At 40.2% G+C, this 14,298-nt stretch overlaps 1 protein-coding gene across 5 annotated transcripts in view; it reads right to left on the bottom strand.

The window, feature by feature from the left end:
* The window catches only part of LOC139632725 (estrogen receptor beta-like), a 93,067-nt gene that overhangs the window by 14,870 nt on the left and 63,899 nt on the right, over window positions 1-14,298 (bottom strand). The window contains exon 1 of one of the 5 annotated variants that reach the window (XM_071497877.1): window positions 12,597-12,888. The exons of 3 other annotated variants lie outside the window; for them this stretch is intronic. The gene's annotated coding sequence lies outside the window, so the exon portion shown is untranslated. Of the gene's footprint in view, window positions 1-3,024; window positions 8,903-12,596; window positions 12,889-14,298 lie in introns of those variants that run through there. One more of the 5 variants, XM_071497881.1, reaches the window with a different exon arrangement.

Below are 14,298 nucleotides of genomic sequence, written 5' to 3'. Positions count from 1 at the left end.
AAACACAAGATAATGAGATTTTTACTGAGTGAATCACAGTCAGAGGACAAAATGAGATCCAAGTGCTGCACGTGTGGATCTGAGAGAAAAGAGCTTTAACAAACACATTTACAGCCCTTTTCCACCACAGGAACTATTCCAGGCACCTTTCTAGGAACTCACGAGCTTTACCTGCATTCATTCAAACGGACAATGGGCTGAATTTTATTTTAAGGCTGCTCCACCCCAAAAATCTCAGGGTAGTCCTTTGAAGTGCTGCATGTTGCTGATGGATCAGCCACTAGACTGCTGAAAGTCATGTTCATTCCTGCTGTCAGTAAGCAGGAGCTGCCTGTAGTAGCAACATTAGGATGGCAGATAGACAGAGGTCTTATGATGTTTTCAGTTGACTTCTCAACAACTATAAGGTGGAAGGTGAAATAAAACCTTACCTTTACTTTCTAATTGTTTTAATAAAGTTTCACACTGCAGCAGAAAAGTAACTGGTGCATGCGTCCTTTCCAACGTCCATTCAAACTTCGAAGTCTCACAGCAGTAAACAACAAGGAGCACATTGTAGTTGTGGATCATTATTTAGCAGCTAGCTTCACATTACTGTAAACTGTGTTAATATTTTCTAATTGTAAAATTTGTTTTGTTTTTGGCTGTTGAAGTCTGACAGCAGAATTTGAGCAGAAATTTTACTCTTGGTGACATTTTTGTAAATGAAATGTTTCCACAAATGGAGTGAAGCAGGTCAAATATCACGGATATGCAGCTCCACATGAGCAGGTGGCATTCACCAGATTGACTTCAGCAATTTACATCAAGTTTGTGCATTTAAAAGGTTTGAAGAATACGACTTAAAATACTCATTTTAAGACTCACAGAGACTTCCAAGTTGAACACTAAATATTCGTGCATCAAGCCCATTATGTTGTGTTGCTTTGTGCAAAAAATGTATCAAAACAAGTTCCTGCTTCCTGTCATCACCCAGCAGTCACCAGACATCAATGTAATGTCAGGACGTCCTGATGTTGGACTCAACAACTCCAACATCCGCCAGGGGCTAAATTTTGGTCGGAAATAAAAATTGTGTTGACGTCCAAACCCAATGTTGGCTGACTGACATTGTGACATTTAGCAGACGGAGGGTTTTGCTCATGACCAGAATGTCGGGATTTTATATGTTAAGATGGGGTCTGCATGAAATGTTGGAAAATGTTGGATTTGATTATCCTGTGTGACCTCATACAGCTCAAAAAATACTGTAACCAAACTATGCCAGAGAGGCCAACAGCTGCTTAATCAATCCCAGAATATCCTCAGACACCACCAACCACACATGGAAATACACACCTGAGATATCTGTGTTTCTATTTGGAGAATTTCATTTCATTTTAATACCTCACTGGCAACTTTAATACATAAAGTTTGATGACAAACAACCACTACTTCCTTGTGTGATGTGGATCTATAGGAGGTCATGACGGCAGTTTGAAAGATGAGATACTGATACTCTTTGAAGTCACTGCTGTGAAGTGATGGCAGATTGACAGGAGATGCCATGCCAAACAGCTCTAAGGCCAATCACCTCAACAATCAATGTGTGTGTCACACAGGTCAGGTCAAAGTGGCTTTGTTCAAAACAATGCACCCTACCCTGTTCACTCTGTGTACCATCACTGCTGGGGATCAACCCTTCAAAGTCGTCAAATTTAAACAGTCTACATCAAACAATTTTTGACAAGTCTCACCTCTTCAAAAACCTCAAATACAGTGAAGAAATGCAGCCTCTTTAAGCGAAACTTGGCAGGTTTCATAGTAAATCACAGCCATATTTCACCTGTGACCAGCTTTGACAGGTTATCAATCAGAGGAAGTGACACAGATGTGGTAAATTTACAGTATTTGTCACTTGTCCATCATATGTTGATTTCAAACTTGACAGCTTGTACTGTAAACTCAGGTATCATGGAACACTAGTTTCTATTCTGAGGTTGTTTGTGATTTTACAAGTTGACCAGCACCACCCGAACGCAGGTTTAGGAGAAGATGGTGATTTGGGTTATGGAGTATTTGTTTGGACAGCGCTGTATATCTATGAGGTGCTTTATGTAAGTACTTTATTTATAAAGTGGCTGCTGACCAGCTAGCCTGCAGGCAGGTCTGTCGTCCCACAGACTGACTGCAACCACATTGTTATTATTGTAATCATGACAACAAAAATCATCTAACATTGGGGAAGTGCAAAAAGTGTGATTGGTTGTGACAGAGTTTGTCAGCAGAAGGCAGCACTGTGGGTGAAGCAGACAAACATCCAATACAATCAGAGCAGAAACAGGATGCAGAATGTGATTCAGATCGTAGACTGCGATTCTACCCCAACAGATTATCAGGAAGACAACGGCCACTTCTTAGAACTTTAAACTGTGCTGTCAATAAAATTGGTTAGTGAGGGTTAAGGATTAGGGTTTGGGTTAAATTAACTTTATGATGTAAGATTTGTTGCCTTAAATTGATTTGGTATGACTTCCAGTTGAGTGGCAAACACTGACTACTTAGCAAACTAGAATATTTTGTTGCTACTTAGAAGGTTTAGATTAGTTTGCTGTAGTGAGCGATGGTGGATAAGGACACCACTTACATCCACTGATGTTCAAAATGAGAATGACATTGTGTCCATGAAAAACAAATTGCAAGGGCTAAACATAACCTAGTCAAGGTTTATAAAACAAACATCTACACAGCAGCAGAGGTGGCTGTTATCCAGACTGGCCGGGTGTCGGGAAATTCAGCTGTCGCGAAGACTTGACTCAAGATGCACAATGATGAAGAAATAATTGTAGTAAAACTAAGAGCCTACATTCTGGCTGACATTTCACACAATTATTTTCTCAGACTTGTCAGAATTAAACACTCACAGCCTAAATTTACCTAATTAATCACCGACTTCCACTGCTGCTTGGAAAAAAGCCTGACATTAAACATTCTCCCAGACTCATCGCATCAAAAAACACCAAAAAGATGAAACGACTCACTTACTTCTTCAGGCTGTGTGGCTCAGCAGTTCAACTTTTACCTATTGACTATGCAGAAAACTGTTTTGTCAGAATGTCTGTGCCGAGGTTTGAGCTTTGGACAGACTGGTGTTCATGGCAGCCTTCCATGGTAAACCACCGGGCAGGCAACACAGGGTCAAAGGACACTGTCTCAATGCAACTCTGTTATTTATTTCACTTCTTCGTTCATGTTACCAATAACCAGGTCAGTACAGCAGCCAGGCCAAATGGTCTGTTATGATTTTGGTTTTTCTTACTTTAAATTTCTTAATGGCTTTCCTATTAATAAAAAAATAACCAAAAACAAAATATAGGAACAATTTTCCAAACACGCTACAGTTTCGACTGTTTCTTAAATATAACAACTTAGGTAAACTATTCATCGACTGCAATGAAGTGGAAATTATGGCCATCACCTAGATTTGATCAAACACTACACAACCATTAAAACTGTTAATTACTCTATGGTCTGATCAATTATCACTCAAATTTCTGTGCGTCGTCTTTAGGCCATAATAATTTCTATTCTACTCTATTCTCGGCAAGAAGACTTACATATTAAAGATATTAAGGCGTCATACTCCTTTTCATTCCCCTCACTTCCTGTTTGCTTCTGCACTGTCAGATATCCATTGATGGCCAAAAATACCCAAAAACCTAATAAAAACATATAGTCTCTATGTTGTGAAGTGAATTGTGCAGTTTCAGGATGTGTTGGGTAGAATTAAAGGTCTCATATTACCTAAGGTTAATTTATACTGAAAAGTCAAGTTTTGTTCTAATTTTACATTTGAACTTGTGGTGAATCCTTAAAGCGTGGATGAACTCTAAAATTCTAGGATTTGAGTATCACATCCTAAAACATCAGCATCTATAATGGTGGTCTAGATTTGTTCTTGCTAGATTTGTACTGTGGCCTCTAGGACAAACTGACTGGCTGCCTCCACCACAGTTTCCACTCATTCTGTGAAACCACCACAATGTTCAGTAACAGCTTTTTTATTCTGTTAAAGTGTCTTTGAGGAATTTGGTGTCCTACTCGCTGACTGTGAACAGGGTTTTTTTTTTTATTTTTTATTACAGTACATTAACCACATAAATCATTATCTGTCTTTTCATATGATTAGAGTCTGTCTTGCTACACTGTTATGAAACAGTTGAGCGGCTTCTTTGGAATAAAACAGAAGAAGAACTGTAAATGCCAAACCAGAGTCATTTTCTGCTGTTATCACCTCTTTGGAATAAACACAACTGAATCAAGGTTAACTAAACTCACCAAGCCCTGCGTGTTATACAGCAGCAACACACAGCATGACAGGTCAAAGGTCTGTGTGGCTGTGATATCATCTGATAGTGAGCCTTCAAATCCAATTTCAAGTGGAAAGTCTGCCAGAGTGGGATAATTCACCTTCATATAATCAAATACAGGTCATCAGTTAAAACTGAAGTGCTTCATTAAATGATAATTTAACCATCATTTTTTGCAAAGCAGTCACAACCTGAAGCAGCAGAACCCACTACATTAAAAACCAGCCACACCCATCATGTAACATACAGAAAACATGTAGGATCCTTACATCCTGATCATATAAATCCTATGTTTTCAAAAGCTCACTCTCAAATATAAAGGTTGCTGATTGCTGATAGGAGTCGTCTGGTTTAAATGATCAAAGGAGGATTCAGGGGGCAGAATCTGTGTTCCTTATAACACAATTCAATTCACTAAAACACCAATGATTTTACTCAGAGAAGGTCTTGTGTATTGAAATTTATTTTCTGAATAAATCTAGCTCAATCATATAAAAGTGACATTTAAAGGATTTGGATTTAAGATTTCTTTACAATTCATTTGGGTCATTTACTGAACTCATTTAGATTTTTTCTCAAATAACTGATTAAGTTTTTGGTCTATAAATAGCAGAAGGTAAAGCCGATCACTTTTTCTTGAAGTTGACGTCTTTATTGTTTGGCTTGTCAGACCAATAGTCAGAAAACCCAAAGAATAAAGGCAGATGTTGGTCCTCAGATTAAGAAAACCAATATTCACATATCACATGTTAAAACCAGTAAATGCTTTGAAAATGATGATTAATCAGTTATTAGTTCTGTCTCTCTCTGATCAATTAATGAACCATTTGTTTCACCTCTAAACACCACATAGAGGCTTTTGTATCAGATCATGATCTATCTGTGGTCAGGGGATGACCATCAAGGTACATGACCTTTGACCGCTTTAGCATGCTGCTCACAATCTTAGTATTCATTCATTCATTAGCAACAGGGTTTATCCTTTTAGGGTCGCTTAGGGCTTAGTCACCAATGAACCTAAACCTGCATGTCTTTAGACTGTGGCGGGTGGGGGACCCACACAGGCACAAGGAAAAAAAGCAAACTCCACACAGAAAGACCACAGCTGGCCGGCGAGTTCAAACCCAGAACCTTCTCACTGTGAGGCTGTGCAGCCCACAATCTTAGTAATTTAGGGGAATTAATTAAATCATTTTCTACAGTTGCATCCAGTTGAACTTGTTCTGGACAAGAAAAGGAGAGAAAAAGATGCTGTATGTCATTTGTTGTTGCTTGAGCTACAGCAGAACACATGTAACTTATTCTGTTATTTATGAAAAACAAATTAGAAGTGAATTTAGAGATGAATAAATGTGAATTTCAACATCTAGTCTCACAATGTTGAAATAAATTGGCACTCCATCGTGATTCATGAATGAAAACCTGCTGAATCTAGTCAGAGAAAATCCCTGTTCACCCTGGAAAAATGTGTTTTTTCTCACAACAATGGGATCTCTCTCTGTTCCTGACCATAACAGTAGCTCAGATCTAAACTCTGGACGACAGAAGATAAGGTCAAAGTCTGTAGGTCTTCACAAACACAAATATCTTTGTTGAAAAAAACAGAAAAACAGAAATGTGTTTCAGAAAGAACACACTGCTGTCATGCTTTAACAAAGCACCACAGAATATCATGTGAATGGAAATACAACTTCTCTCTCCAGAGAGCCTGGTTTGCAGGCCAGTATAATAAAAACATGTTTATTTCTTGTTGGTAAAGGGGCTCGCACCCTCCTTCCCTCGGGCCAGGGCTCCTGGCCAGCAGCACATACCAAAACACAAAGACCCCCAGCAAAACCATTAGCCGGCCTCTACTCCTCCATTCTCTGAGCCTCACAAAGCCGACAAGGAGCTGCTGGAGGAGCTGAGCTGAGCTGAAGGGGTCGACAGAATACACTGGAGCAGGAGGAGCCGCTCACAGAGGAGCCGAGCAGTGAGAGGCTTCAGCCGAATCGACAGGCTGATTAAGGTGTCAGGATGTGGAGTAATTTTACCTGTCACCTGTCACCGCTGCACCATGGTCTATCTGCCAGACAGGTCCATCCCATCTACTGTGGTGCTGTGCTCCAAAAAACACATCCTCAGATTCATTTCATCTTCCGTTGAGCCTTACTTCTCTTCAGACAGACTGGTATCATACTGATACCGATAAATCACTGGGAATTAAATGATTATATTACAAGATTAAATTAGTTTTATTAAAAGGAGACAGGTGTAGAATTTTTACGCATCATTACATTACAATAAAAACTAACTGATAACTCACTTATGTCCAATCATACTGGGCGAGATGATGGATTCAGCTTCTAATGTGAGGTTATGTTCTACATTATCATGCATGACAGTACACTGATTACATTTGTCTTTTTGGATTGTTTATAACTTTCTGAACTGCAATTTGACAACACTATCTTAAACTAGTGCATTAATGTGTTTATACCTAGGTAGGAAAACAGGGGTCTGTCTGCAGACTCAAGAGAGGGCATAACTGTAAGATCACAGATGTGTAAAGACAGCTAAACACAGGACAAAAATGACTGTTCTAAGCCTGTTTCTCTATTATTTCAATAAAAACCACCACCACTCCACATGAAACATCATAAGAGGTATCAATTTACTGTGATAAACTACCATTTGCCATCCATTCATACGTCCATATTCATTAGAGCCTCCAAGTGAGACGCTTTGGTCAGTAAATTTTTATACGTTTTCAAAACGTATACAGCGGTCCTACCCAGCAGCTGACTATAGCTGCCGTGCTTACACCCCTCTCACTCTGGACCGGGAGGTACAGCTGTAAAATTGAACTTGAAGTGGGTGTAAGTATTGCAGCCTGCAGACGGATCCTGTTGGGGTTTTTTTTTTTTTACAATTTGTTTCTGGTCAGTTTTACTCCTATTTAGGTTTCACTTGTGAGTCCTACTGTTGCCATGGTTACGTGCAGTTTAATATGTGGGTATGAAGCTTATTTACCACACTCACTCGGCAGTGAGCTAACAGGAGCTAACTAATAGGAGCAATAATAGGAATCTACCAAAACACTGCCAGGGCCATTACTAGCAGCTGACATGAGTTTATTATTACCTGATATTAGTTTATCAGCAGTGTTATCAGTATGAGTAGATCTGCTTATCAGTAACTTATAATAGAGAAATGCCAAAGATCTGTTTGAAAACAGTGATAGCATGATCCATTTGTCCAACAGAGAAACTGACTGAAGAGTGAAGAGAAAGACCTTGTCCACAGCACAGAACCACAGTGAAAACAGCTCATTTGACTCCTCTTTATTGCATTAATGGGAGAAAAAACACACACTCACACACACACACACACACACAAGTAATGTTCAGCCATTGGCAAACCTTCGCCTGCTGAAGTGTCATTGACCTAGACACTAAATCTTTCTGTCTCCAGACCTGGTGCTCTGTAGCTGACCTTGACCTCTGACCTCTGGCCTGCTTGCATGCAAATAGAAACTATGAACATATGAATCCACATCAGATTCTTAAACTGGAACATAGATACACACACATTTATCCAGACGTCTTCATCCCCAAACCTTTAACATGTGTATTTTGCAGCAGTATGGCTGATAATACCTGCACCTGATTACACCTGATGTGTCCTCTTTTTGTCATCAGGAGGAGACTGATCCTCAGAATCACCTGATGGAGGAACAAAGGTGACTAAAGGCTAAATTTGGTCGAGAAAGTTTATCCATTAGTGATCTACACAACCCGCCTGTGGTAGGTTTACTAATCGAGTCCAGATGTGTTTATTTAATATCATAAAGAAAGAGTGTTCATGTGGAACCAAGTTAAAGTCGCAACCCACCAACCAATAAATCTCCAGACTTTGCTTCAAATGCTCATCACAGCTATAATGACCTTAAACAGACAATTATCAAAACAGAAACATTCTTTTAACACCAGACTGCAGCTCTCCTCTAACCACATCCTTATATGTATCAAAAAATAAATCAAATGAGGCCCAGAGCTCATCCAGCAACCACTAGGCCACCTGACTGTCACACCATCCGCAACACAGCTGAGCTGCTGTTTGTGAAGTTGCAGTCAACATAAATGTGTATCATGTGACAGCCGAGGTCATGGGTCATGGTTGTGCTCCATTTCAATTTGCCATATAAAACAGCAAATGCCAGCTGTGTGCGGCACCTTAACAAAATACCACGTATACCAACAGTGAACATGGCTTGTCAAAGTGGTGCACTGTCTCTGCCAACACTGAAAAGAGGGACTTAAAGTTTACCACAGCATCTTAACTTGCTGCTGTCTGATTATCTGCTGATAGATTCAACATCACACCTTCCCCCTCATGAGCTGTTTGCACTCCATGTTGACACGCTTCCCTGCCTTTGACACTAAATACCAACACACCAGCATGGCTAAACAGGGAGCAGCCATTGAGCACTTCCTGGTGGAACACATGATACAAACAGGACCCTTTACCCTATGATTTGTTGAATATTATCACATTTTGACAGAGCATTTCTATTTTAACCAGCGCTGCTTTCCTAGCCTTTATGGCACTGGATACTGGAACCAAAAACCATCTCAGCATAGGCTCTGAACCTCTCTTCCAACTGGCTGACTGTTTTCTGAGTGATCTAATAAAAATATAGCAGATTTCAGGTAAACACTGAGAGAAACCAAATCCTGCAAGGTTGGATGGTGGGTCCGGGTGGGTGGGGCTTGGGGCATGGCTGAGAGCAGTGACTGCTTTGTTGTGACATCACAAAGTTAGAGATGGGCTGACGGCTCATTTTTAAAGCTCAGTTTCTGAATACAGGCTGTGTGCATTTCTCTGTGGACTGAGGCTTTGGTACTTTCACAGTATTAACATAGGACCTAGACCTGCTTTATTATCAAAAAACAACTGGACATCTACCTTTATACAATATGGGACCTTTAAACTGTGAAACAAAGAAAAAAAAATGAACTCAAGCTGCAGTTTTTATGAACTTTTCCTAAAATTAAGGAAGTTTTTCAAAAGCTCTTTGTTATGTAATTATAACAGCCCTGGTTTAAGCATGATACTTTATACAGTAAAGAACAGGTTCACATTTGGTCAAATCTGTCTTAATACAAGACTCACATGTCCATAGGTTCAGACAGAATCACTAATCACTGAGGTCATTGCTCTTGTCCATACTGGCTCTGCTGTGACCTCTAACCAACATGTAACAGATAAAACTGACAACACGTGTAGACTTCTTCAGTTCAGCTGAGGTCCCAGTTAGTCTAATCGGTCTAGTCGGTGTCTTCCAACTTTTAGTCTTCGCTACTACAGAATTCCCTCTTTTTATTACTGTTCCTCCACAGCTGCTCAGCAGAGGAAACACAAAAAGGGAATTTGTGTTCAAGAGACTGTAACTGTGGAAGATATCCTCTGAATTTGCCTAAATCTGACTGCTGAAATTCTTAAATATTATATCCTATAGCCTTATTTCTTACACGGGAGACTGAATAATTAATCAAAATATTATTGAAATTACAATATGGCTGAGTGCAATATCCAAATGACAGGAGCTGCAGTTTCTTTGATAAAGGTAAAATGTGTCACAACAGACCATAAATGAATTGTTGATCTACAGAGGACTACAAATCATATTTTCCAGTATGAGAATCAAGGAACACGCTTGTTTGGTACAGACCCAACATTGTAGTCATAATGCAATTTTTTTTTTTTTTTGGCATATCGTCATCAGCCATAGATTCAAATCACAGATGTGTAAAATTTCAGTTGCCCATTCAGGCCATCTTGTTGACAACAGTACAACAGTGACGTCATGAGGTCCTGGAGTACACCTACGCATCACTGCAGCGAGGTCGGTAAAGGTACAGCACTTAAAATAAATTGCTGGAAAAAAAGTAGCTGCCATTTAATTCTCGGCATCAACATCAAGAAATAAGAGTTGCACATGCAAAACCTCTGGAACAGCCCTTAAAAGGACACGGCAGGAAGCAGCTGGAAGCATCAGATATTGTCTATGAAGCCTGAAGTGGTTCAAATTAGACCAGTTCCCTTCTCAGAGGACTGAGACCTTCACCGGGTTTTCAGGGATCCTGTGGTAACCAGCACTGCTGCCACCTGGCCAAACAAGCTGAATTAACTCCATGGATTAGACAAACCACTTTCTCCATGTTTATTGTGATTACACCCTGAGACTAGAAGCACCTAATGAGGTCGACTGAAACGAGGGAACGAACAGGCAGAGCAGCTTTTCAGCTCACTACAGGCATGTGTTTGTTACTCTCTGTATTTAGGTATCTCCGGTGATGGATGACCTGTGTGTTGGAGGGTAATCAGGAATTGTTGGGCAGCGTGACCTTGATGAGTTTTTGGCGCCGGCCGGTGGAATGCTTCTTAATGTGGGCGAAACCCAGAGAACGGAAGGGGATGTGCTTAAATTCCTACTTCTTATTTCTGGTAACGACAGGACTTCCCTCCGTCTTCCCCTCCACACGCACACAGTCACACGACTCCCCCACAGCTCAGTTATTCACGAGTGGAAAAGGAATCTGGTATTTACAGTAACAGGCAGATTATTATTACAGTGTGAACAGTCTCAAGGCTGCGGAGAGGAGGTTGCCCGGCTTACATCCTCGCTGGTTTCCACTGCCGAGCCAGCAGATAAAGGCTCTGTTCTTTTAGAAGATTAGAGTGTAAACCCAACGTCAAACTACATTAATGTTGTTGTTAAGTGTGGAGGAGCAGCATCTGCAGCGCAAGTCCCTGTAGAAACATGATGGAGTTCTGCAGACACATCAAGTCCCTACAGGGATCTAATAGGACTGTTCACATTAACATTTTTGACTGGACTGATTTCACTGATTTACAAACTTTTTCACATATTAAAATAATTAAAAATATCTAGTGCACAAATAGGCTGCAGTATGGCTGAGCAGAGGCAGTGAAACCTTGAATGAAACGGTGAATTATCCTTATTACAGCTGAACCTTACATATTTTTGACATGACAGAAATAAGATGTAGTTTTTTAAGTAGGACATTAATTTAGTAAAACCTGTTCTAGCACAAAATTTGGACTAGTTTTCACGTATTATTCCATACGACTTCTTTTCTGGGTTTCTACCCTACTTGAGTACAATTTTGAAGAAAAATATTCAGATTGACATTTTGTGGATTAAAGATGAAAGATGAATGTTGAAATTGGACGCACAACGTCAGCATCAGCCTTTACAGTCCTGCTATGGATTAAAATATTTTCCATTTCGCTGGTGTACGCTCAGTATCGTCCCGACTGCTCTTCATCAGTCTGGACTTTTTCTCTCTGTGAGACTGAAGAGAGAAGGTGCAGCCAGATAAAGGAAGGAGGGCGTCAAGCTCATAGCTGATATCTCTACTGTCTCTGACAGGGGAACAATAGTGAAGCCAAACTCTGACTGGCACTGAACTGACGGCACTCGTTTTTCCAGTTATGGGTTCTCACATTAACAGTGATCTTTATAACACGCAATAATATAACTCTATGTGTTTTAATAAATCTTCAAGTGCTCAGAAAACCTGAAAAAAATCTGAGCATTCATTGCCGAGGATCAACATGTAGTACGAATTTAAAGCTCTAGAGCAACTGCGAAATGGACTTTTGCAGTGAGACTCTTTACTCAGCTCTTGTTAAGAGTCTCTCTGCAGTGTCTTCATGGTGTGTTTTTATCGCTTTATATTAAGTAAACAGCAACATCATCATATTAATTTATATTTTCCTTTCTTAGCTCTGGTTACACTGCACTGTATTTCCCATTCACTTGAATGGAAAATGGTCTGAGACTCCAAGTCCCACTGTATATACCTGATATAACTATAATGAAGTTACACACCTGCCCTACATTTATATGAAAAATCAGGTCCTGTGTAGGTTGACTCAGAAACACTTTTCCATTTGCTCATTTTGCAAAAGTACACATCTGATTACTAACTTGTATCCTGGCAGCTGTTTAAGTTATTAACCATATGAACTGATTGGTCAACACTTGCAGCTACAAAGCGCCGCGTAAAGTTGAGTGACAGCATGAGACTGAGCTGATTGCGACCTGCAGAGTAAACAGTCTGTGAAGATCAGCAGATCAGATCAGCGCTGCACCTGTCTCACTTTTCCTCCAACACCCTCCGCGGTCAAACTCTGGAAAAGTTAGAAATTAAAGCAAACTCTTATCATGCCACAAACCTGTCACTTGGTTCAGGCGGTGACAGATGCTGCTGCTGGACTTCAGCAGGTTTTCAGCTCCGTTGATGCCGCAGATACAAACAGTGAAGGAGGCAGGAGGGAAAAAACGACGCTTAAAAGTGAAATTATAAACAGAAAAAAAAATAATAATAAATCACATGAACCCGCTGCGTATTCCTCCGCGTTTAATCCTCCAAGATTGTCTTCATTCCCGGTGTCTCATTAATATTTCCCTTCATCCTCTCTCCGGTCGCCAGAGAGCCAGGTTTAAGGTTTGGCCGATTTAGAGACGTCACTGACCACGCCCTCCTGGAGAGCTGCGGAGGAGGAGGAGGAGGAGGAAGAGGAGGAAGAGGAGGGCCAGGAACTCCAAAAATATAATAATAAAATGATTAAGTTCGTTCTCCTTTATCAGATGTCTGTCATATAATAAAAGCTAACTTGTTGTTGTGAGCAGACTCCAAACTTTAACTGCGTGATTCTTCTGCTCTGTTCATGTGCTCATAGTTAATGATTAAAAGAGATGGAGCACAATAAAAAAAAAACAAAAAAAACAACAACATAAGGCCAAAAGGGCCTGGAGAGCTCAATGTGTTTCCACCAAGAAGATTCATGAGCTCAAAAAACTGCACTAAATTTAAAACAAAGATAATAAAAACTAACAGGACAGATTAATAACACACACACACGTAGCCTCCTGCTGCGTCTTTGGTTCACATCAGATTAATTTTAGCCACTCTGGCGTTGCTGAGCTGCAGCTCACAGCAGCAGCTGAGTCACTGTAATAAAGTGTGACGACGCACTCAGTGACGTCATGAAGAAGAAAAACAAATGAATCTACAGGTGTTTTCTGTTTACTGTTATCTTCATACAGGTCATTTCTGTCAGCCCACTGTTACGACACTAGGGTTACCGTAGCGCAGTCTTGGTTCTTGGGGAGTCCCAGTCATCTGAAATTGTTCTGTGAGACAATTTTTGTTCAGTCTGTAAACCTGTAATTCACCAACTAACCCATTAAAAGTAAGATAATTACTTCCATTAATGCCATTAGTCTTTGTGTTTGTGTAGGTGGTGTTCATTAAACAGTGGAGATGTGATATGAATAAACCTTTTGTGAGAGTTTCAAGTTGAGGAGCTGTGATTTCACAGTGATATGGCTCTAACTGCTTTGTCTGGGCAGGATTCGCAGCTCCTAGATAGTTCATCTGATTTCATTTCCACCTCTGTTTTAGATTGCTTAAACACATCTCAGCATTATAAGGTCATCTTGTCTTATTGCCACTGTCTCCCTCAGCGACCTCGGCACCATATTCAGATTTGTGGGATTTTTTTGTTTTATCCTCTCCATAATTTTGATGCAGCTGGGGTAGTCAGCGAGTTTAGAGTTGTATAGTTGCATATTTTACAGCTGGGATGAGATCAGTTAACTGAGTTGAACTGCAAACTTATTTGACATTTAAAAGAATAGTTTCTAAAGCCCCAACAAAGGGCCAAAAAGATAAGTCAGATTTATTTTGACATTTTGCTACTGCTGTCGAGTAACACTATGATGGAGCTGCAGCAGTTTATCCATTCTTAGCCTCCTTTCATGCCTGGTCAATGTAGAAACTGGTGGGTTCTTTAAGTACAGGTGTGGAGGTGAGAGAGGTGGATGTAGTGCATCATACTTTTTAGTTTCTGTCCAATCAAAGACCTGTGATTA

Source organism: Trachinotus anak, unplaced genomic scaffold (genome assembly GCF_046630095.1).
Source record: "Trachinotus anak isolate AG129_WGS33_773 ecotype Australia unplaced genomic scaffold, CSIRO_AGI_Tana_v1 ptg000015l, whole genome shotgun sequence".
NCBI classification, from domain to species: Eukaryota; Metazoa; Chordata; class Actinopteri; order Carangiformes; family Carangidae; genus Trachinotus; species Trachinotus anak.
The sequence above is the reverse complement of the archived record's forward strand: the minus strand, read 5'-3'. Positions and strand labels throughout refer to the sequence as shown.